Source organism: Globicephala melas, chromosome 1, assembly GCF_963455315.2.
Source record: "Globicephala melas chromosome 1, mGloMel1.2, whole genome shotgun sequence".
NCBI lineage: Eukaryota > Metazoa > Chordata > Mammalia > Artiodactyla > Delphinidae > Globicephala > Globicephala melas.
In genome coordinates this window covers 53407624-53432766 of record NC_083314.1, presented here as the reverse complement: position 1 = coordinate 53432766, position 25143 = coordinate 53407624, and the positions used below count along the sequence as shown (strand labels likewise).

The following is a 25143-nucleotide window of genomic DNA, read 5'->3' as shown; positions in this document are numbered from 1 at the left end:
ATCAAATGGTTGGATCTCATATTTCCTATGGCTTTAGGAATCCTCAGAAAGATGGTGTGGTCTCTCATGTAATTTAGGCTGTGCCCTTCATTTATGTAAACAAATTGTGGTGCATGTGTGGTATGCTGCCCAGGTCCTTCCTTGAGGACTGAAACACTCATTCCTCAAGTTGTTGAGAGTTGGAAACTTATGGCTTGTAGTGGAGTCCCTCACCAGAGACTGTCCTCTGATGAATGTCTCCTCACCCAAGGTGATGCTTCCTTCCTGGAGGCAACCCACATGGTTGATACAGAGGTATAAAGGCCCACGATTTGCCCCAATTTGAGATCATTCTGTAGAGCCATCCCAGTTCCAAATCTCCCCATGGGATCAACTGAGGATTTTTTTTTAAAGCTTATTTATTTATTTATTTATTTATTTATTTATTTATTTATTTATGTCACACTATGCTGGCATGTGGGATCTTAGTTCCCTGACCAGGGATTGAAGCCATGCCCCCTGCATTGGGAGCATGGAGTCTTAACCACTGGACCACTAGGGAAGTCCCAGGATCAGCTGAGGATTTTGTTGTGACCCACCACAAACCAATTTTTCTATCTGTTCAGTGTTGCTTCCATCTGTTCCCATAGGTACAGTCCCAAGAGGACTCCACAGCAAAGGTCCTGCATATGACTTGCTGTCTCAGAAGTCTTCTTCATCCTAGAGAACCCAAACTGCAACGTGAATACTTGCTGTCTTAATTTAGGTATCAAGCAAGTGCTAAGTGTACGGAATATGGCAGTGAGAAAAGAGCCTACAATTCAGTAGTTCATCTATTCCAGTTACTATGCTTCCCTGATCTAGGCTATGACTTGGTTAAAATATATTGCTGCCTGCACAGGTCAACCTTGCTGCGGATATTCACAGGGTCCTGCTGCTGCACCTCTCTTAGCCCCTGTACTTTTGGGCATGTCTCATCACTGCCTATGGCTGTGCCACTAGTCACCTTGATGCTACTGGCTTGGCTCTGCCATGCTAGCTATGCTAGACCCTGTTGATAACCTGTTCTCAACCTCTACTTCCCTCGATATGTCTGTTCTTTTCACTGCTGTCTGATTGAAGCTTATCTCCATCTTTGCCCATATTTGTTCTCTGAATCTTTCGCTTGTGAGGAAACCTGTTCCCCTTCTTGTGTCTTTCTCCTTTATGGGGGTCTTTCCCTAGTGGTAAAAGCTTTTATTTTCATCATCCAGCCCTCTGTGGAGGTCATTTTCTTGTCAGAAACGCAGACGCCTTTGAGAGATTGATTTCTTTTGTATATTTGTTTTCATGCACTTCTCTTCTGCCTTGGATATATAGACATCCCAGGGGGCTGGTTAGGGTTAGATGGAGAGTGTTTTAAGAATAGCCTCATATTGTACCCAGAATAACAGTTCCCTTTTCTACACTCAGGCCCTGATACTAAGTCTCTCCCTCCTGAGACTCCTCCCTACTTATGGTAACTTTTCCTTCAGTGGCCTGCTTGTTGCTGTTTGGAGCATAGCTTCCCTTGGGACCTCCCCAATCTATCAGAAATGTCTGTATTTGTCTAGACCTCAATTATGAACACAGTTCAAGTTCTTTCCCATGGGGGTCCTAGGCCCATACCAGTAAAAGGATGCAGCTAGATTCTTATCTAAGTGTCCACAAACATTCCGTGACAGTTACCCTTAATAGCCTGGTGCACATAGATGACCTCTGGACAGGAGGGCGCCTAGTTCCACATGCTAGCATATCTGAATCTCAGCCAGAATGCATTGCTACATACAACTTTGGGATCCCATGAAGTGATAATGTGTGATAGGAAGAGAACTGGACCTGGATTCAGGAGATCTGGAGTCTTGTTAGTGCCACAAACTCATTGCTTTTTAGCTCTTTTAGTCTCAGTTTCCACAATCAAAAATGAAGGAGTTAGACTAGATCATGTCTAATAAGTCTTTCAGTTCTATCGCTTTATGATTTTTTTCTGGCCACTTGTGTCATCTTTCCACTCTTTATTACCATGACTTTAATTGGCTCTGGCGTGAACTCTCTGAGGGATGACATTTTCAAAACAGTTTGCTGCTGGAATGCAGATGATACTTTTCCAGGGTTGACACATATGCATTTCTTTGTGTGACCTCTGAAACCCAGCACAGAATTTTCCATCACAGTCTGCCTGGAGAGGCCTAGAGAGGCCCATCCAGGATAGCTCCTTTGTAACAGATTTTTGGATAGAAAGCATTAGGTTCACCTTGTGCCCAGATAATATTGAAGCCTGGAAGGAAATCAGTTGGTTGGAGATTTTTTTAAAATGTATTTACTCCCCTAATATGAAATCCTTGAATTCAGCATACAACAAAAAGCAAAGGGTAATAATGAGTGCATTATACATGCATATAACAAGAAATTCAACAATTAGAATGTCTGTAAACCAGTTCTACAGGATCAAATGCTGTCAGTACATAATGTGAATGTTTTAACATAGGGTGTAAAGCCCAAAGACAGAATCACAAGGCTAAAAACAACTGTATGAAGATATCTACGTTTCCTTTTCTGAAGTGTAGATGAGCCTGAATTAAGCCATCTTCAGTGAAAGATTATCAGTGTTACACCTAATCAAAAACCAACAGAGAATCTACAACCCTCAGGAGGAAGCACTTTCTCTTTCTCTTCACAGTAATTCAATGTCTAGACAGCCTTCCTGTTACCACTGTCTCCATTCAGGGGAGGTATTAGGCAGGTAACCAGTACAGAGACACTTACAAAGTCAGCCTTCTTCTCCCGTCTCTGTCATCCATGGTCTTACCAATTCTTTCTTTAAAAGGCCACCCTAATCTGTTCTCTATCTTTGTCACACCTAACCTGCTTTGGTTTAGGCCCTTGTCATTTCTAATCTGGATTACTGTAATTGTCTCTTCACTCAGTAAACTCCAGTTCCATGACAAAAGTAGAAACATGGGACCCAATGCAAGATTGATATTCCCAGCCACTATAAAATTTCACATTCTCTTGTAAGCATGGGAGGTAAGATTGACCAGCAATGGTCTGGCAGGCATGTATAAGGGAATTGGAGAGGGATGGAAATATTTATACAATGTTGGGCACATCTGTACCAAAGACTTGAAGAACGATACCTTGGTACCATGAATGATATAGTTTCTGTATTCCTGGGCACTTGTATGGACTTAAGGGAAGGTGTGAAGTTAACTGGGTTCTGATCAGAGGTTATGACTCATCCTGTTTTTTTCCTACACTACCCAGGCGCTACTACTTCCTTTTCCTATCTATTTTTCAGGATTTTGTTTTGGCCCTGGGATTGAGCTCACACAGTCCTGCCATACTTTTCTACGTTAGATGCATTAGCTTAGTTTTTCTACCACTTCAGTCTCATACTCCTTTAGTCCATCCTTTACATTACTGCTAAAGTCATTTTTTTCTAAAATGCAAATCTTTTCATGTATTCTCCCACTCATCGTCCTTCATTGGTTCCCCACTGTCTTCAAGGTACCATCCAATCTTCTTGTTGGAATAAACATGGCCTTTTATTATCTAGCTGTTGCTTACCACTCCTGCTTTTCCTTCCTTATGCCTTCTTGCTCTTGTGTATGCTCTCATCTCAGTCTTGTATACCTGTTTACCTCCTGGGACTTGGCTGATTCCAGCTCATCCCAAGAGTCTCCAGTACTGGAAAGTCAGTTCTAATCTCCCTTCATACTTTTAATTATGCTGATCTCAGTGAGGTTCCATTCTTTACTCCTGTGAGTTCCCACAGAATCCTGAACTTGTTTCTATCATAATAGTCATCACACAGTATTACAATTATTTGTTTCTTGTTTATCCCTGGCCTGGTTGGAAGCTTCTTGAGGCCTAGATCTTTGTTTCATTTTTATATCTTCTGCTGTAGCAGGAGATTGGCCCATAGTGGATGATCAGTAAGTGTGGGTTGGATAAATGAGGTTGAAGACCTTCCTAAGAGGGTTATCTACAGAAGGTTTTTTTTTTTTTTAACGAGTACAAGGTTTAACTAGACAACCTCTAAAGTTCTTTCTAGCTCTTAGATACATGATTTTATGCTATATTGGGGACCTTGAGATAAAATGCTCAGAAAGTAGGGCTTCCCTGGTGGCGCAGTGGTTGAGAGTCCACCTGCTGATGCAGGGGACATGGGTTCGTGCCCCGGTCTGGGAGGATCCGGAGCGGCTGGGCCCGTGAGCCTTGGCCGCCGAGCCTGCGCATCCGGAGCCTGTGCTCCTCAATGGGAGAGGCCACAACAGTGAGAGGCCCGCATACCGAAAAAAAAAAAAAAAAAAAAAATTCTCAGAAAGTAGCTGCTTCTACATAACACACATTTTTCTTGTTAGGGTATTTAATTTGGTGATTTTGGTCTTTTACATGGGTCAGTTCACAGCATGAATCCTCTTTTCAAAAGGTTCTTCTAAGTCAGTCATTTAACTGACAGAAATAATTTTCATTATCTTTGTTCAAACAATTTGATTAGATGTATTACTCAGTGATTTTATTCTGTATCTCTAAGATCCTATCAATGTACCTACAGTGTCAAAGAGTTTGGTAGGGAACAGGAATTAGGTGTGGGTTGAAAAGACATAGGCAGACATAGTCCTAAGAGTAGACCAGATCATCTAAGGGTCAAGGTTCAAGAGGCAGAATTCAGATGAGCAGTCTGACAGTGTCACAGACATGTTGTCACAACCTGGCAGTGGAATAAACCTGGGCAGAGGAACAGAAATCAAGAGAGCACAGAACCCTCAGTATAGAGCAATACAGGACCAATAGCCTAAAGTCTTAGCAGGTAGAGATAGAGGAAGAGCTGGGAAAGGGTCAGGGACAAGAAGGAAGACCAAAGCAGGAGCGAAAACAGATTCAAAGAACAAAACCTTGACTCTGAGGTAGAATCTGACCCGGTCAGAAGGTTCTTGATGCTCTTAGTATAGCAGAAATGAACATCAGCTTTGCTGGAAGTAATCTGAGGTTAGCAAATAGGAGCAGAAATTGACTATCGGAGTCCTGTGGCATTTCTTATGGTACTTGTTTTATAGTCTCTTATAAGCATATCTACTGTCTCTTGTTACACAGTGAACTCCTTGTGAACGACAACCACTGTTTTCTCTCTATTACACTGAGTGTAGTACTTTGCATATACCTGGTGCTCAGTAGTATGTAATGAATTAAGTTACAGCAGTTAGGAATTACATTATTAATGCTCCCTGGAGAATACTGAGTGGCTCTAGTGATTCCCAGAATGTTCATTTAAGCCATCTGTAGATTCAGTTGTTTTTAATGCCAGTCACTGATTTTTTTTCTGGGTAATTGAATATTTAAGGTCTGTGTGACCCTGGAAAATAAGTAATGCTCTTAGGAGATGTATTGAGATCTCTAATGAGTCAAAAAAAAAAAGAGTAAGTTTTCTTGGGACAAGATCCCTGTCAGAGTGCCTCCCTATTGAGTGAGAATATCAGATTGTTTGCTCATAAAAGGATCAACAGCTGACACCAGTGAAATAAGTTTAAGATTCAAATTTATCTCAATGTCTCATAATTAAAAAAGAATGGTGTTGAAAACTCTGTAAAATTTAGAAACTCAATATGTTGAATCAGTTTCTGCTTTCTTGATAAAGTATCCTTCTGCTTTTAGGACTGTACACCTCTGCAGCCAGAACGATATTCTAGAAGGAACAACCACTTAGAAACACTGAGCTTTCAGAATCTTATGTAATACACACTTATGATACAATATCAAATTTAAGCCCGACAAATGAGTACTGGAGCCTCATAAGGAATGGCTCACATCTTCTGATTTTTTTCTGAATCTATTTCTATACCAACTGGAGTCAAAACATCCTTCTACTTGCTTGGCCTTCCTAATTGTTTTCAGCTTCTTTTTCCTCCTTGCTAAATGATGAAAATAATCCAACTTTATAGTTTTCCAAGGTCAATACGGTGGCCCTATATAGAGAGTGAAAAGAATTCAGTTTTAATTCTGGGAGCTTGACACAAAATTGGTTTAATTTGATCTATTTGATTTTAGTTCTTTAATTTCCTCATAAAGGAAATTTAATTTTCACCTGCTGGATTTTGCTGATTACCCTTTGCCCTGTCTTGTGCTGGGCAAAATTCCAAGTAGATTTGGAGTCCAAAGTGTTGGATTGGGGTCTCAGTTTCACCGTTCATTAGCTACGTGAGTGTGGGTAATCACCAGAGGCTTAGTATTCTCACTTGTAAAATAAGAATAAAAACCTCTTGCCCTGGGTGGATTAGATGAAAGACTGTATGTCAAGGTATTCTGACAGCACCATGATCATTACCTAAATTTTTGCTTTATTTATTTATGAATGGAAACTCTCAGAAAGTTAGTTCCTCTACTGTCTTAACTTTTAACCTGAAATCCTTAAGGCAAAACTCAATCAATGTTAACCAAAGACAAATAGAAAATAAAAACCATCATCACCATCACCACCCTCAAGATCACAGTACAAGGTATACAGGGATAAAAAAACATATCAGGCTAAGAGAAAGGCCCTCTACTGCTTGGAAGAACAAATAAGCCAGCAGTGCTTTTTGCTATGCCGAATCAATTCAGTAGAAAACTACCTACTTTGGTATGATTTGAGGGGTAGTAAAAACATTTCTGTCCTAAAATAGAATCCTGCTAATGACCTACAGTAGAAAGTGAAAAAAAACATGGGAAACTGGGCTAGTTTCACATACTTTGTGAGACTTCCAATTGTCTTAGGGATCTATGGGGTCTGGGGACAATGTCAGAGGTGACACTTAGGGTTTCAATGATTAGCAGCATTTTAAAAATGGGGTTTCAAATTTATATTCTCTGGGGTTTTTTGTTTTTTGTTTTTTGTTTTTTGTTTGCATCTACATGGAGGAGGTGAAAGATGTAGGGGAACGCTACAAGAAGATAACAGAACTTTAGAAACTATGACCCCAAAACATTCTTCTCTACATGTTCCACTGATTAGTGATTGATTGTAGGTGGGTAATATGATATGATGGACAGTAATCTGGCCTGGGGTCAAGAGATCTGGGTTCCAGGCTTGTCTTTACTATTAAAAAATTTTGTTTTGCCTTTTAGTCCTTCATAACTCTGAGGCTCAGTTTCCATTCTTTTGAAGTAAAAGGGTTGAATAAATATCCTCTTAGTTTCTTCCTTTGGAAAACATTATTGAGCTCTTTTTTTTAAAAAAAATAATTTATTTATTTTTGGCTGAGTTAGGTCTTCATTGCTGTGTGCAGACTTCCTCTAGTTGCTGCGAGCGGGGGCTACTCTTCACTGCGGTGCGTGGGCTTCTCATTACAGTGACTTCTCTTGTTGCAGAGTACGGGCTCTAGGCATGTGGGCTCCAGTAGTTGTGGCATGCAGGCCCAGTAGTTGTGGCACTCGGGCTCTAGAGTGCAGGCTCAGTAGTTGTGGTCCATGGGCTTAGTTGCTCCACGGCATGTGGAATCTCTCCAGACCAGGGATCGAACCCGTGTCCCCTGCATTGGCAGGTGGATTCTCAACCACTGCGCCACCAGGGAAGCCCCTGTTATTGAGCTCTTGTTTCTTGTTTAGTACTATGACACAAAATAAATAAGACACAGGCCCTACCCTCAGAGAGCTTACAGACTAATAGGGCAGATAGAAGGGTAGACAAATATGTGTAGTAAAGGAATACTAATATTAAGCTAGATGTCTGTCTAGGTCTCTTCTAATTCTAATGTTTTATTATTTTTAAACTGTCTTATAAAATACCAAGGGTTAATTATTAGCAATTAGCAGCACAACTTTACTTTCTTGTAATTTTGTCAGGGATTCTGTTGTCCAGTGACCTTCCTATTCACTGAAAATCATTTTTGACAATATGTCACTGCCTGTTTTAGATATTTTTACGTAATACAATGAACTTCCTAACTTAAAAAGGGATGGGGCTTCCTTGGTGGCACAGTGGTTGAGAGTCCGCCCGCCGATGCAGGAGACACGGGTTCGTGCCCCGGTCCGGGAAGATCCCACATGCCTCAGAGCGGCTAGGCCTGTGAGCCATGGCCGCTGAGCCTACGCGTCCGGAGCCTGTGCTCCGCAACGGGAGAGGCCACAACAGTGAGAGGCCCGCGTACCGCAAAAAAAAAAAAAAAAAAAAAAAAAGGGATTATTTTAATGTACTTGACCCATATTATTCATACCATTATATGTCACCCCAGATTCACCAGGATACAACAATAAAAATAACAATAACAATTATTGCTAATGCCACTATTAATTATTCATGTTAGTGTCATCCACTAAAGTCATTCCAGAATTTCCCGGGTAGATTTAGGCAGTTTTTCTTCCATACTACCATCTCCTTACCTATCTTCCTCTTCCTTCTTTCCTTCCTTCCTTCTATGCTCACAGTGTTACTACAATTCTTTATTATCTTATCTCCTCCACTAAAATGTAAACTCCTCCAGGGTACAGGCCTCTTACCTATGTGAATACCCTGGCACATCGCACAGTCTCTGGGCACAGTGTAGATATTCAATGCATGTTAGTTGAATGAAAGAATGAATTTGATTATCTTTACTATCGCTCTTTAGACAATGCAATGTTTTAAATCATAATTTCTTATTGGATATCCAGCCACATTCTGCCTTTAGGTACTTAGGCATTATTCCATTTGAGGACTTCTGGACATTATACATCTGTTTATGTTTAAAGAAAGGGACTTCAGTTGAATGTCATTTTACAGACTTTCAGACTGGCTTCTTCCTGTTTTTAAAGGGTTTCTTTCTCTTTTTTTTTTTTTTTTTTTTTTTGTGGTACGCGGGCCTCTCGCTGTTGTGGTCTCTCCCGTTGCAGAGCACAGGCTCCAGACACGCAGGCTCAGCGGCCATCACTCACGGGCCCAGCCGCTCCGCGGCACGTGGGATCCTCCCGGACCGGGGCACGAACCCGTGTCCCCTGCATCGGCAGGCAGACTCAACCACTGCACCACCAGGGAAGCCCAGGTTTCTTTCTCTCTTTTTTTTTTTTTTTCGGTATGCGGGCCTCTCACTGCTGTGGCCTCTCGCGTTGCGGAGCACAGGCTCCGGACGCGCAGGCTCAGCGGCCATGGCTCACGGGCCCAGCCGCTCCGCAGCATGTGGGATCCTCCCAGACCGGGGCACGAACCCACGTCCCCCGCATCGGCAGGCGGACTCTCAACCACTGCGCCACCAGGGAAGCCCTCTTTCTCTTTTTGAAAGAACACACTGTCTCCATAACCTGAACCATCCACCCCCAATTCTCCTCTCCCCCACCCTCATGCCTACTTTCGCTGGCACACGTATGATGCAGCACCATTTTGGGGCAGAATTTTATAAAGAGGAGGGACACTGGATCCATTCAGGTGGTGGAGAGGTGAAAGAACAGCTCATGTGTTTCTTTGTTTTCTGTCATTTTTTCCTCTCCTCATTAAGGCCTGTAAAGACAGCCTGTGCGAAAGAATCTGAAGGCTAAATATGACACCATGGGATACCCAAGTAGTAGTGGAGTGGGGGGAGGGGTTGGATGTGAAGATGTGAGGAAAGAATTTGGATCCTGAACCAGCTTCAGCTCAGTTGCCAACTGATCAAATGTCCCTTTGGTTCCCTGAACTTATCCATGAAATTTGTATCTTGGAAAAACTGCATTTGAACTTGGCAGGACACAAGTTTTATGTTTATCAGAGTCGAGTTTTAAGTGTTTCGTGTTCTCTTTCCCCAAGTGCTCCATGTGTTCTGAATAATCCTACCTTCTCCCCAATCCACAGTAGCGAAGAAATGCTGCTCAGGGTATGGAAAGATCAAAAAATATTAGCTTCAGAACTTGTCTAAGTTTTTTTCCATTGGCCAGGGACAATGCCAGATTCCCCATCCATTCTGGCCATGGACAAGCCAGTAACGTCCACATTAATCTAGACTATGTTGACTTCACCCTGTTCTGACAACATGTAATATTATGTGTCTTGTTTAATCACACAACAGAAGGACACTTCTCATTGAGTCATTCACTCAACATATTCCAACTGCGGAACATTTGGTCATGCTTTTAATATTTATGGGTGCCATGAATGTACATGACAGGGAAATCACACTTGGAGGAAGAAAAAAAAGGTTGTGCTCTCAGGAGACTAGTGTGGAGGAATGTACTCTTTCAAGCAAGCAGAAAAGTTTGAGATCAACTCAGAAGAGTGAGCAGGCATATTCAAAATTCACCTTAGTGCAAGGTGTCATTGAGATTCATTTAATCATGCGAAAAATATTTATTAACTATCTACCTTTGTGGGCACTGTGCTAGGTGTTGGGGCATAAACTCTATGCCCTTACAGAGCTTAAGAAAAATATTGAACAAGTGACTATGAGTGTGAAGAGGGTCATAAAATAGATTATATAGAGACAGCATATGCGATATACAGAAGTATAAAACAAGAAGAGCTAACCTTCATCATGGGGTTGACACCTTCTTGGAAGTGATATTTTATTTATTTAAAAAATTCTAAGTGTTTATTGCCATGAATTTTCTCAAAGTGAACAGATGGGTGTAACTACCCAGATGAAGAAGTAAAGCATCACCAGAACTCAAGAATCCCCCGTAATGTCCTCTCCCAGCCCCGACCTCCAATACCCAAAGGGAACTGGGATCCTATCACCAAATATTATTTTTCCTAATTTTTAGAGTTTTTATAAATGAATTTCTACAACATGTACTCTTTTGTGGTACCTTCTTCCACTCAATGACAATCATTCATAGCTGTTGCATGTGACTGTAGTTCCCTGATTATCACTGTCATATGGTATTACATTGTATAAATACATAAGGATTTATCCATTCTACTTTTTTTTATTTTAATTTTTAATTTTTTTGGCCATGCCATGCAGCATGTGGGATCTTAGTTGCCCAACCAGGGATTGAACCCGTGCCCCTTGCATTAGAAACACAGAGTCAACCACTGGACTGCCAGGGAAGTCCCTATCCATTCTACTTTTGATGGACATTTGGATCTTTCCCAGTTTTTGGTCATCATTGCTGCTGAGAACATTCTTTTATGTTTGGTGTGCATCTAGTTGCATTTCTTTTTTCTTTTCTTTTCTTTTTTATTGAAGTACAGTTGTTTATAATGTTGTGTTAATTACTACTGTACAGAAAAGTGGTTCAGTTATACATATATATACATTCTTTTCTTAAAATACTCTTTTCCATTATGGTTTATCATAGGATATTGAATATAGTTCCCTGTGCTATACAGTAGGACCTTGTTTATCCGTTCTATATATAAAAGCTTAATCTGCTAACCCCAACCTCCCACTTCATCCCTATCCCAACCCCCTCCCCCTTGGCAACCACCAGTCTGTTCTCTATGTCTGTGAGTCTGTTTCTGTTTTGTAGATAGGTTCACTTGTGTCATATTTTAGATTCCACTTATAAATGATATCATATGGTATTTATCTTTCTCTTTCTGACTTACTTCACTTTGTATGATAATCTCTGGTTGCATCCATGTTGCTGTGAATGGCATTATTTCGTTCATTTTTATGGTTGAGTAGTATTCCATTGTATATATGTACCACATCTTCTTTGTCCATTGTCCATCTGTGGACAGACATTTAGGTTGTTTCCATGTCTTGTCTATTGTGAATAGTGCTGCTATGAAATAGCGGTGCATGTATCTTTTTGAATTATAGTTTTGTCTGGATATTTGCCTAGGAGTGGGATTGCTTGATCATATTGGTAATTCTATTTTTAGTTTTCTGAGGAACCTCCATACTGTTTTCCACAGTGGCTGCACCAACTTACATTCCTACCAACAGTGTAGGAGGGTTCCCTTTTCTCTGCATCCTCTCCAGCATTTGTTATTTGTAGACTTTTTTTTTTTTAAACTTTTTGTTTTCCGTCAACCTATTTCCATTTTAAGAGTGTGGAAGAACAGCTTAAGATGATTCACTGGTTGTTCCTACCCATTCAGTGGCCTGAGCAGTGGGAGCTGCAGACCAGTCTTCAGTGTCAGGCTGAGCACTCCAGTCTTCAGTGGGGAACGGCTGAATAGGCACAGAGGGCACCTGCACACATTCGGACCAGTCTGCCACCTCAGGTTGAGAAGCAGTGAACTCAGGATCTGGAGCAGACCATTCACTCTGAAATTCCTCCTTGGTCACAGCTTTCTTGGCTGTCACCTGCTCTTCCTTTTCAATCTCTTCAGGATCTCTGTAGAAGCAGAGATCAGCCATGACCTCCCATGGTTGTTCACGGGAGATGGTGCCACGCATGTGCAGAACATCCTCGGCGAGCATTCACCACATCAGACCCACTGACTGGGCTCCCTTCTTGTTGCATGGGATGGCAATGTCCACATAATACAGAGGAGAGTCTGCGTTACACAAAGCAATAGTAGGCAGGTTAACGTAAGAGGCCTCTGTGAGAGGCTGGTGGTCAGCTCTGGGATCAGTAACCACCGGAAGTCTTGGCTCCCGGAAGGCTGCCTGGATCTGGTCAGTGAAGGTTCCAGGAGTGAAGTGGCTCACAATAGGAGTGGCTCCGGTGGCAGCAGTAAACTTCAGCACAGCTCGCTGGCCAGTATTCCTGGAGGATATGACACTGACATCAGCTGGGTTTTCAATGGCAATAATGGGACGAGCTGCCAACAGAAGCTTCTCCTAGGTTCTCTTCCTTTTGTACATGTACTATTCCATTTGGAAGTCAAGGTTGCTGCCACCTAAGTGGGTTCCTGCTGCAAGGAATTTGAAGACATCCTCCTCCTTCATCTGCAGGACATCAAGGGCTCCAGACATTGTGGAAGTTTCCCTTTAAGTTACGATGGGAGGGCTAGAGCTTCAAGATGGCAGAAGAGTAAGATGTGGAGATCACCTTCCTCCCCACAAATACATAAGAAATACATCTATATGTGGAACAATCCCTACAGAACACCTACTGAAAGCTGGCAGAAGACCTCAGACCTCCCAAAAGGCAAGAAACTCCCCACGTACCTGGGTAGGGCAAAAGAAAAAAGAAAAAACAGAGACAAAAGAATGGGGACGGGTCCTGCACCAGTGGGAGGGAGCTGTGAAGGAGGAAAAGTTTCCACACACTAGGAAGCCCCTTCGCGGGCGGCGGAGACTGTGGGTGGCGAAGGGGGGAAGCTTCAGAGCCACGGAGGGGAGAGCAGCAACAGGGGTGCAGAGGGCAAAGCAGAGAGAGTCCTGCAGGGAGGATCGGTGCCTGCAAGCTCTCACCAGCCCGAGAGGCTTGTCTGCTCACCCGCCGCGACGGGTGGGAGCTGGGATCTGAGGCTCCAGCTTTGGAGGTTAGATCCCAGGGAGAGGACTGGGGTTGGCTGCGTGAACACAGCCTGAAGGGGGCTAGTGCACCACAGCTAGCTGCGAGTGTGTCCAGGAAAAGGTCTGGAGCTGCCAAAGAGGCGAGAAACTTTTTCTTCCCTCTTTGTTTCCTGGTGCGAGAGGAGAGGGGATTAAGAGCGCTGCTTAAAGGAGCTCCAGAGACGGGCGCGAGCCGCGGCTAAAAGCGCGGACCCCAGAGACGGGCATGAGACGCTAAGGCTGCTGCTGCTGCCACCACGAAGCCTGTGTGCGAGCACAGGTCACTATCCACACCTCCCCTCCCAGGACCTGTGCAGCCGCCACTGCCAGTGTCCCGGGATCCAGGGACAACTTCCCCGGGAGAACGCATGGCGCGCCTCAGGCTGGTGCAACGTCATGCCGGCCTCTGCCGCCGCAGGCTCGCCTCGCATTCCGTACCTCTCCCTCCCCCCGGTCTGAGTGAGCCAGAGCCCCCGAATCAGCTGCTCCTTTAACCCCATCCTGTCTGAGCGGTAACAAGTGCCCTCAGGTGACCTACACGCAGAGGCGGGGCCAAATCCAAAGCTGAGCCCCTGTGAGCTGTGTGAACAAAGAAGAGAAAGGGAAATCTCTCCCAGCAGCCTCAGAAGCAGCGGATTAAAGCTCCACAATCAACTTGACGTACCCAGCATCTGTGGAATACATAACTAGACGACGAATCATCCCAAATTGAGGCAGCGGACTTTTGGAACAATGAGATATATATATATATATATATATATATATATATATATATATTTTTTTTTTTTTTCGTTTTCTGTTTTTCCCTGTGGATGACAGGGTCTTGGTGCTCCAGCCGGGCGTCAGGCCTGTGCCTCTGAGGTGGGAGAGCCGAGTTCAAAACACTGGTCCACCAAAGACCTCCCAGCTCCACGTAATATCAAATGGTGAAAATCTCCCAAAGATCTCCATCTCAATGCCAAGACCCAGCTCCACTCATTGACCAGCAAGCTACAGTGCAGGACACCCCAAGCCAAATAAATAGCAAGACAGGAACACAACCCCACCCATTAGCAGACAGGCTGCCTAAAATCATAAGTTCAGAGACATCCCAAAACACACCACTGGAAGTGGTCCTGCCCACCAGAAAGACAAGATCCAGCCTCATCCACCAGAACACAGGCACCAGTTCCTTCTACCAGGAAGCCTACACAACCCACTGAACCAACATTAGTCATTGGGGGCAGACAACAAAAACAACAGGAATTATGAACCTGCAGCCTGTGAAAAGGAGACCCCAAACACAGTAAGTTAAGCAAAATGAGAAGACAGAGAAATACACAACAGATGAAGGAGCAAGGTAAAAACCCACCAAACCAAACAAATGAAGAGGAAATAGGCAGTCTATCTGAAAAAGAATTCAGAATAATGACAGTAAAGATGATCCAAAATCTGGGAAATAGAATGGAGAAAATACAAGAAACGTTTAACAAGGACCCAAAAGAACTAAAGAGCAAACAAACAAAGATAAACAACACAATAAATGAAATTTAAAATATTCTAGAAGGAATCAATAACAGAACAACTGAGGAAGAAGAATGGATAAGTGACCTTGACGATAAAATAGTGGAAATGACTACTGCAGAGCAGAATAAAGAAAAAAGAATGAAAAGAATTGAGGACAGTCTCAGAGACGTCTGGGACAACATTAAATGCACCACCATTCGAATTATAGAGGTCCCAACAGAAGAAGAGAAAAAAAAAGGGACTAAGAAAATATTTGAAGAGATTATAGTTGAAAACTTCCCTAACATGGGAAAGGAAATAGTTAGTCAAGTCCGGAAGCACAGAGAGTCCCATACAGGATAAATCCAAGGAGAAATATGCCAAAACACATATTAACCAAACCATCAAAAATTAAATACAAAGAAAAAATATTAAAAGCAACAAGGGAAAAACAACAAATAGCATACAAGGGAATCCTGCAAGACAGAAGGGAGTGGCAGGACATTTTAAAGTGATGAAAGGGAAAAAGCTACAACCAAGATTACTCTACCCAGCAAGGATCTCATTCAGATTTGACGGAGAAATTAAAACCTTTAGAGACAAGCAAAAGCTAAGAGAATTCAGCACCACCAAACCAGCTTTACAACATATGCTAAAGGAACTTCTCTAGGCAGGAAACACAAGAGAAGGAAAAGACCTACAATAATAAACTGAAAACAATTAAGAAAATGGTAGAAACATACATATTGATAATTACCTTGAATGTAAATAGATTAAATGTTTCAACCAAAAGACATAGACTGGCTGAATGGATACAAAAACAATACCCGTATATATGCTGTCTACAAGAGACCCACTTCAGACCTAGAGACACAAACAGACTGAAAGTGAGGGCATGGAAAAAGATATTCCATGCAAATGGAAATCAAAAGAAAGCTGGAGTAGCAATTCTCATATCAGACAATATGACTTTAAAACAAAGACTACTACAAGAGCCATTGAAGGACACTACATAATGATCAAGGGATCAATCCAAGAAGAAGATATAACAATTGTAAATATTTATGCACCCAACATAGGAGCATGTCAGTACATAAGGCAAATACTAACAGCCATAAAAGGGGAAATCGACAGTAACACATTCATAGTAGGGGACTTTAACACCCCACTTTCACCAATGGAAAGATCATCCAAAATGAAAATAAATAAGGAAACACAAGCTTTAAATGGTACAGTAAACAAGATGGACTTAATTGATATTTATAGGACATTCCATCCAAAACAACAGAATACACATTTTTCTCAAGTGCTCATGGAACATTCTCCAGGATAGATCATACCTTGGGTCACAAATCAAGCCTAGGTAAATTTAAGAAAATTGAAATTGTATCCAGTATCTTTTCTGACCACAATGCTATGAGACTAGATATCAATTACAGGAAAAAACCTGTAAAACATACAAACACATGGAGGCTAAACAATACACTACTTAATAACCAAGAGATCACTGAAGAAATCAAAGAGGAAATAAAAAAATACCTATAAAGAAATGACAATGAAAATACGACGACCCCAAAGCTATGGGATGCAGCAAAAGCAGTTCTAAGAGGGAAGTTCATAGCAATACAATCCTACCTTAAGAAACAAGAAACATCTCAAATAAACAACCTAACCTTACACCTAAAGCAATTAGAGAAAGAAGAACCAAAAAACCTCAAAGTTAGCAGAAGGAAAGAAATCATAAAGATCAGATCAGAAATAAATGAAAAAGAAATGAAGGAAATAATAGCAAAGATCAATAATACTAAAAGCTGTTTTTTTTTTGGAAGGTAAACAAACTTGATAAACCATTAGCCAGACTTGTCAAGAAAAAAGAGGGAGAGGACTCAAATCAATAAGATTAGAAATGAAAAAGGAGAAGTTACAACAGACACCGCAGAAATACAAAGCATCCTAAGAGACTACTACAAGCAACTCTATGCCTATAAAATGGACCACCTGGAAGAAATGGAAAAATTCTTAGAAAAGCAAAATCTTCTGAGACTGAACCAGGAAGAAATAGAAAATATAAACAGACCAGTGACAAGCACCGAAATTGAAACTGTGATTAAAAATCTTCCAACAAACAAAAACCCAGGACCAGATGGCTTCACAGATGAATTCTATCAAACATTTAGTGAAGAGCTAACACCTATCCTTCTCAAACTCTTCCAAAATATGGCAGAGGGAGGAACACTCCCAAACTCATTCTACGAGGCCACTATCACCCTGATACCAAAACCAGAGAAAGATGTTACAAAGGAAGAAAACTACAGGTCAATATCACTGGTGAATATAGATGCAAAAATCCTCAACAAAATACTTGCAAACAGAATCCAACAGCACATTAAAAGGATCATACACCATGATCAAGTGGGGTTTATCCCAGGAATGCAAGGATTCTTCAATATACACAAATGAATCAATGTGATACACCATATTAACAAATTGAAGAATAAAAACCATATGATCAGCTCAATAGATGCAGTAAAAACTTTCGACAAAATTCAACATTGATTTATGATAATAACACTCCAGAAAGTAGGCATAGATGGAACTTACCTCAACATAATAAAGGCCATATATGACAAACGCACAGCCAACATCGTCCACAATGGTGAAAAACTGAAATCATTTCCGCTAAGATCAGGAAAAGACAAGGTTGCCCACTCTCACCACTATTACTTAACATTGCTTTGGAAGTTTTAGCCACAGCAATCAGAGAAGAAAAAGAAATAAAAGGAATCCAAATTGGAAAAGAAGAAGTGAAGCTGTCACTGTTTTCAGATGACATAATACTGTACATAGAGAATCCTACAAGATGCTACCAGAAAACTACTAGAGCTAGAACACTCTATGACATAAATCACAGCAAGATCCTTTTTGACCCACCTCCTAGAAAAATGGAAATAAAAACAGAAATAAACAAATGGGACCTAATGAAACTTAAATGCTTTTGCTCAGCAATGGTAACCATGAACAAAACAAAAATTCAACCCTAAGAATGGGAGAAAATATTTGCAAATGAAGCAACTGACAAAGGATTAATCTTCAAAATTTACAAGCAGCTCATGCAGCTCAATATCAAAAAAACAAACAACCCAATCCAAAAATGGGCAGAAGACCTAAATAGACATTTCTACAAAGAAGATATACAGATTGCCAACGAACACATGAAAGAATGCTCAACATCATTAATCATTAGAGAAATGCAAATCAAAACTACAGTGTGATATCATCTCACACCAGTCAGAATGGCCATAATCAAAAAATTTACAAACAGTAAATGCTGGAGAGGGTGTGGAGAAAAGGGAATCCTCTTGCACTGTTGGTGGCAATATAAATTGATACAGCCACTATGGAGAACAGTATGGAGGTTCCTTAAAAAACTACAAATAGAACTACCATACGACCCAGCAATCCCACTACTGGACATATACCCTGAGCAAACCATAATTCAAAAAGAGTCATGTACCAAAATGTTCATTGCAGCTCTGTTTACAATAGCCAGGACATGGAAGCAACCTAAGTGTCCACTGACAGATAAATGGATAAAGAAGTTGTGGCACATATATACAATGGAATATTATTCAGTCATAAAAAGAAACAAAATAGAGTTATTTGTAGTGAGCTGGATGGACCTAGAGTCTGTCATACAGAGTAACGTAAGTCAGAAAGAGAAAAACAAATTCCGTATGCTAACACATATATATGGAATCTAAAAAAAAAAAAACCAAAAATGTTCATGAAGAACCTAGGGGCAGGATGGGAATAAAGACTCAGACCTACTAGAGAGTGGACTTGAGGACACTGGGAGGGGTAGGGTAAGCTGGGACAATGTGAGAGAGTGGAATGGACATATATACACTACCAAATGTAAAATAGATAGTTAGTGGGAAGCAGCTGCATAGCACAGGGAGATCAGCTCGGTGCTTTGTGACCACCTAGAGGGGTGGGATATGGAGGGTGGAAGGGAGGGAGATGCAAGAGGAAAGAGATATGGGGATATATGTATATGTATAACTGATTCACTTTGTTATAAAGCAGAAACTAACACACCATTGTAAAGCAATTATACTCCAATAAAGATGTTAAAAAAAAATTTACAGTGGGGATCCAGAACAACTCCATATGGACCCCTGTCTGTGTAGCACGGAAAGCTACTTGTAGACTTTTTTTTTTACAACCCTGTTAGTATTTGCCTTATGTATTGAGGTGCTCCTATGTTGGGTGCATAAATATTTACAATTGTTATATCTTCTTCTTGGATCGATCCCTTGATCATTATGTAGTGTCCTTCTTTGTCTCTTCTAGCAGTATTTATTTGAAAGTCTATTTTGTCTGATATGAGAATTGCTACTCCAGCTTTCTTTTGGTTTCCATTTGCATGAAATATCTTTTTCCATCCCCTCACTTTCAGTCTGTATGTGTCTCTAGTTCTGAAGTGGGTCTCTTGTAGATAGCAAATATATGGGTCTTGTTTTTGTATCCATTCAGCCAATCTGTGTCTTTTCGTGGCAGCATTTAGTCCTTTTACATTTAAGGTAATTATCGGTATGTATGTTCCTATTCCCATTTTCTTAATTGTTTTGGGTTCGTTATTGTAGGTATTTTCCTTCTCTTGTGTTTCTTGCCTAGAAAAGTTCCTTTAGCAGTTGTTGTTAAGCTGATTTGGTTGTGCTGAACTCTCTCAGCTTTTTCTTGTCTGTTAATTTCGCCATCAAATCTGAATGAGATCCTTGCTGGGTAGAGTAATCTTGGTTGCAGGTTTTTCTCCTTCATCACTTTAAATATGTCCTGCCAGTCCCTTCTCGCTTGCAGAGTTTCTGCTGAAAGATCAGCTGTTAACCTTATGGGGATTCCCTTGTGTGTTATTTGTTGTTTTTCCCTTGCTGCTTTTAATATGTTTTCTTTGTATTTAATTTTTGACAGTTTGATTAATATGTGTCTTGGTGTATTTCTCCTTGGATTTATCCTGTATGGGACTCTCTGTGCTTCCTGGACTTGATTAACTATTTCCTTTCCCATATTAGGGAAGTTTTCAACTACAATCTCTTCAAATATTTTCAGTCCCTTTCTTTTTCTCTTCTTCTTCTGGAACCCCTATAATTCGAATGTTGGTGCATTTAATGTTGTCCCAGGGGTCTCTGAGACTGTCCTCAGTTCTTTTCATTCTTTTTTCTTTATTCTGCTCTGCAGTAGTTATTTCCACTATTTTAACTTCCAGGTCACTTATCAATTCTTCTGCCTCAGTTATTCTGCTATTGATCCTATCTAGAGTATTTTTAATTTCATTTATTGTGTTGTTCATTATTGTTTGTTTCATCTTTAGTTCTTCTAGGTCCTTGTTAAATGTTTCTTGCATTTTGTCTATTCTATTTCCCATATTTTGGATCATCTTTACTATCATTTTTCTGAATTCTTTTTCAGATAGACTGCCTATTTCCTCTTCATTTGTTAGGTCTGGTAGGTTTTTATCTTGCTCTTTCATCTGCTGTGTGTTTTTCTGTCTTCTCATTTTGCTTATCTTACTGTGTTTGGGGTCTCCTTTTTGCAGGCTGAAGGTTCGTAGTTCCCGTTGTTTTTGGTGTCTGTCCCCAGTGGCTAAGGTTGGTTCAATGGGTTGTTTAGGCTTCCTGGTGGAGGGGACTAGTGCCTGTGTTCTGGTGGATGAGGCTGGATCTTGTCTTTCTGGTAGGCAGGACCACATCTGGTAGTGTGTTTTGGGGTGTCTGTGGACTTATTATGATTTTACGCAGCCTGTCTGCTAATGGGTGGGGTTGTGTTCCTGTTTTGCTAGTTGTTTGGCATAGGATGTCCAGCACTGTAGCTTGCTGGTCGTTGAGTGAAGCTGGGTACTGGTGTTGAGATGGAGATCTCTGGGAGATTTTCGCCGTTTGATATTATGTGGAGCTGGTAGGTCTCTTGTGGACCAGTGTCCTGAAGTTGGCTCTCCCACCTCAGAGGCACAGCACTGACTCCTGGCTGGAGAATCAAGAGCCTTTCATCCACACGGCTCAGAATAAAAGGGAGAAAAAGTAGAAAGAGAATTAGTAGAAGTAGAAAGAAAGAAAGAAAGGAGAGAGGCAGGGAGGGAGGAAGGAAGGAAGGAAGGAGGGAAGGAAGGAAAAAAAGAAAGAAAGAAGATAAAGTAAAATAAAGTAAGATAAGATATAATAAAGTTATTAAAATAAAAAATAATTATTAAGAGAAAAAAAGAAAAAAAATTAAAAAGAAAACAACAAAAAAGAAATGGACGGATAGAACCCTAGGACAAATGGTGGAAGCAAAGCTATACAGACAAAATCTCACACAGAAGCATACACATACACACTCACAAAAAGAGGAAAAGGGGAAAAAATCATAAATCTTGCTCTCGAAGCCCACCTCCTCAATTTGGGGTGATTCGCTGTCTATTCTGGTATTCCACAGATGCAGGGTACATCAGGTTGATTGTGGAGCTTTAATCCGCTGCTTCTGATGCTGCTGGGAGAGATTTCCCTTTCTCTTCTTTGTTCTCACAGCTCCCAGGGGCTCAGCTTTGGATTTGTCACCGCCTCTGCGTGTAGGTCGCCGGAGGGCGTCTGTTCTACGCTCAGACAGGACGGGGTTAAAGGAGCCGCTGATTCGGGGGCTCTGGCTCACTCAGGCCGGGGGGAGGGAGGGGCACGGTGTGAGGGGCGGGCCTGCGGCAGCAGAGGGCGGCGTGACGTTGCACCAGCCTAAAGCGCGCCGTGTGTTCTCCCGGGGGAGTTGTCCCTGGATCCCGGGACCGTGGCAGTGGCGGGCTGCACAGGTTCCCCGGAAGGGAGGTGTGGACAGTGACCAGTGCTCGCACACAGGCTTCTTGGTGGCGGCAGCAGCCTTAGCGTCTCATGCCCGTCTCTGGGGTCCGCGCTTTTAGCTGCGGCTTGCGCCCGTCTCTGGAGCTCCTTTAAGCAGTGCTCTTAATCCCCGCTCCTCGCGTAGCAGGAAACAAAGAGGGAAGAAGAAGTCTCTTGCCTCTTCGGCAGGTCCAGACTTTCCCCCGGACTCCCTCCCGGCTAGCCGTGGCGCACTAACCCCCTTCAGGCTGTGTTCACGCCGCCAACCGCAGTCCTCTCCCGGCGCTCCGACTGAAACCCGAGCCTCAGCTCCCAGCCCCGCCCTCCCCGGCGGGTGAGCAGACAAGCCTCTCGGACTGGTGAGTGCCGGTCGGCCCTGATCCTCTGTGCGGGAATCTCTGTGCGGGAATCTCTCCGCTTTGGCCTCCGCACCCCTGTTGCTGTGCTCTCCTTCGCGGTCCCGAAGCTTTCCCCCTCCGCCACCCGCAGTCTCCGCCCGCGAAGGGGCTTCCTAGTGTCTGGAAACCTTTCCTCCTTCACAGCTCCCTCCCACTGGTGCAGGTCCCCTCCCTATCCTTTTGTCTCTGTTTATTCTTTTTTCTTTCGCCCTACCCAGGTACGTGGGGGTGTTTCTTGCCTTTTGGTAGGTCTGAGGTCTCCTGCCAGCGTTCAGTAGGTGTTCTGTAGGAGTTGTTCTACGTGTGGATGTATATCTGGTGTATCTGTGGGGAGGAAGCGCCACAGATGGCTCCTCCGTCATCTTCCCGGAAGCCCCTCTTCGTGTAACTTCTTACTTGTAGACTTTTAATGATGGCCATTCTGACAGGTGTGAGGTGATACCTCATTGTAGTTTCTTTTGTTTGTTTGTTTTTGTTTTTGTTTTTCCGGTACGCGGGCCTCTCACTGCCGTGGCCTCTCCCACTGCGGAGCACAGGCTCCGGACGCGCAGGCTCAGCGGCCATGGCTCACGGGCCTAGCCGCTCCGTGGCATGTGGGATCTTCCCGGACCGGGGCACGAACCCGTGTCCCCTGCATCGGCAGGCGGACTCTCAACCACTGAGCCACCAGGGAAGCCCCTCATTGTAGTTTTGATTTGCATTTCTCTAATAATTATCCATGCTGAACATCTTTTCATGTACCTGTTTGCCATCCATTTTTCTTGTATTGATATTTAAACTGACGCCTGATGGATGAATAGGACTTAGCCAAGGTTGGAGGGCATAGTGTATGCGTGTGTATGTGTGCTTGCACACATGCGTGTGTGTTAATACAGGGGAGTGGTTCTGTCTTATACCTGAGAGCAAGGTCAAGGGGGTAATGAATAGGGTGGGCAGGAGAAGGGCTATTGGTGGCAAGGAAATGGAAACATATGATGGGAAGAGTTCAGTGAGCATTTTCATTGTTTTAAGGTGTCAGGACAAGGTTCTGAGAAGCCTTGAAGAAGTACTATAGGAACTATGTGATTGGAGTATTTCCCACATTCATGAAAACTAGAAGATGAAGCTCCCTGAGGGAAGAACCAGGCCCTTCCATTCACTCATGAAGTCCCCAAGGTTACTGAATACCCAGCTTATAGTTGACGTTTTTAAAAAATATTTATTTGTTTTGGTTGAGCCAGGTCTTAGTTGCGGCATGCATATGGAATCTAGTTCCCTGACCAGGGATCGAACCCAGGTCCCCTGCTTTGGGAGTGTGGAGTCTTATCCATTGTACCACCAGGGAAGTCCCTCATAGTTGACTTTTAATAAATATTTGTTAAAAGTACAAATGAATAAATGAATAAGTAAGAGGTTGAATGATTATCTCGAAAATTATCTTGGTTGTGCCTTCAGCCAGATTTGCTTTGCCTTTTTCCCAGAGTTACTTGGAGATCCTTGGAAGCTCTGTAAGTAGCCCTGCTCTGCTCAGCTTGGTTCTAGAACTTACCTCATAAAGCAGCTTTGAACTTCCCAGGTCTGTTTCCATTCTGACCTAAGTCTTTGGAACACACTGTGAGTGCAGATGTCTAATCATGGAATAGTAAAATGCTCTGTGGTTTAGGGACTTAACATGATAGCAAAAAAGAGGTTTGCCATCATGATTGGTCCCTAAATTCTCTAAATATTATTCTCTAAATATTGTAAATTCTCTAAATATTATTTACAAGGGTGATCTTTTAAAATCCCATAGATCATCTTAGATTATAAAGACTCAGTCTTTCAAGGAGATCATGATAGTTTAACTTATTATGGTGGTGGGAACCAACATTTTTGTAGTAACTTTCAGTTTGCAGAGTGTACTAGGGTACAGTCTCAGTACTTTATTTCATTTTGGTATTGTTACTATCTCTCTTGGACTCATGGGAAAACTGATGTTCAAAGGTAATTTGTCCAAGATCACAAAATATCAGGTCATGAAGACAGGACACATACCGTATTTTTCAAGGACTTTTTCTTTTTTTTTCCACTAGTGTTTCAACAAACTCGTAGTTTTGGGACTTATATCTCAATCTTTAGTCGCGTTGTTTGCAGCTATCAAAGATAACAGTCAGCTATGCTAGAACTATTTCTCATGATTATGGCTTTATGTTTTATATCTGGGGACATAATACTTAAACTTAAAAAATGAATGATTCCATAATAGCATAATTTTAGGTGTCATGGTAGGCTTATTAAAGAAATGTCCTTGTGTAAAAGGGCCTTTTCATGGTCTCAAATTTTATGAGAGCACAATATAGTGGAAAAAGCACTAAGTAGGAGCTAGAAACTCAGGACAATCCACTGAACTTTCGGTCTGAGTCTCTTCCTTCATGAAATAAACCTACTATTGTTCCATTTCATCGCAGGGTGGTTGTGAGGATCAAGTGCTGAAGTTTTTCTGAAAGAACTTTGTACACTGTATATTACAATGCATGCTATCATACCTTATGGTTGTCTATAAAAATGCATTAAAATGTGTCAACTTACCTAAGTAAATATTTGTTTGAGAATAAAAAGTTCAATTCAGAAGTATTGACAACATGATTTCTAATTTCCCTGTCGGCTAACCGGTCATGTTATTTAAACTGTTCATCCCTCTGCCCACATACATGGTTAACAATAAACGATCCCTATAACTTTCATGTACAATGTACTGACAAATGGGAAAACAAGCTGGAAAAGGCTTTGAGGAAGGCTGTGCTATGGGATTACGACTAGTCTTTCCAGGTTCCTTTTGGTGAGCACAACATATGTTTCTGAAACATTTAAGGAAACCTTTCCATCTTCTCTCCATGATGAGGGGCAATGAATCTAGTCCCTTTTCTTCTAGGGATCAGAAAGGCGGATAGGATATTCTGGAAGATGAAATTCATGAGGAGGGACAGAAAATACATGGATATAGGGAGGTGGCATTTAAGGAACAGACAATTTGGTCTTCCTACAGGCCAGGATGGTAGAATAAAAACAATAAAGCAGAAGGGAGAATTACATAGGAGAGGAAGTTCGGTCAAGAAAGGAAAC

The 25143-nt window shown here is 42.0% G+C and overlaps 1 protein-coding gene and 1 pseudogene across 1 annotated transcript in view; one reads left to right on the top strand and one right to left on the bottom strand.

The window, feature by feature from the left end:
* The window catches only part of PAPPA2 (pappalysin 2), a 565818-nt gene that overhangs the window by 130259 nt on the left and 410416 nt on the right, over positions 1 to 25143 (top strand). The window lies entirely within an intron of this gene.
* On the bottom strand, positions 11934 to 12791 carry LOC115863126 (small ribosomal subunit protein uS2 pseudogene; annotated as a pseudogene).